The following is a 533-nucleotide window of genomic DNA, read 5'->3' as shown; positions in this document are numbered from 1 at the left end:
CGTTCAGCACTGTGCGACACTCCAAAACATTGATGTGGGCTGATGTGTGGTGGGGCCACAGCGCCCCTACTGCTTGAGATAAGCATGTCCCCCCCCCAGCCTGACAGCGACGCGTCCGTGAAGACTGACACGTGTGACGAGGGTCTGCTGACGGGGACTCCCTCTGACAGAACCAGGGTGTTTCCCCAGTGTCGGAGGTCTGCTCTCACGGAGGGAGGGACAGTGATCATCCGTCTCTTTTGTTTTACTGGATCCACACGCAGACGCGCAAACCACCTCTGGAGGCGTCTCATGTGTAACAAACCCAGCGGAACCACTGTGTGAGCTGATGACATCATTCCCAACAGCTTCATGACGGAAACAGCTGTTACCACTTTGCCAGGTCTTACGTAGTTGGTTTTTTAGAGTGTCGATTCTTGTTTGTGATAAGCGAGCCGTCATGGTAATTGAATTTAATTCCACTCCCAGATAAACAATTGTCTGGGCCGGGAAAATCGAGCTTTTCTTCCAATTTATGGCGAAGCCCAGATTTA

Source organism: Nematolebias whitei, chromosome 13 (genome assembly GCF_014905685.2).
Source record: "Nematolebias whitei isolate Nwh7 chromosome 13, NemWhi1, whole genome shotgun sequence".
Classification (NCBI taxonomy): Eukaryota; Metazoa; Chordata; class Actinopteri; order Cyprinodontiformes; family Rivulidae; genus Nematolebias; species Nematolebias whitei.
This window is presented reverse-complemented; position numbering follows the sequence as displayed.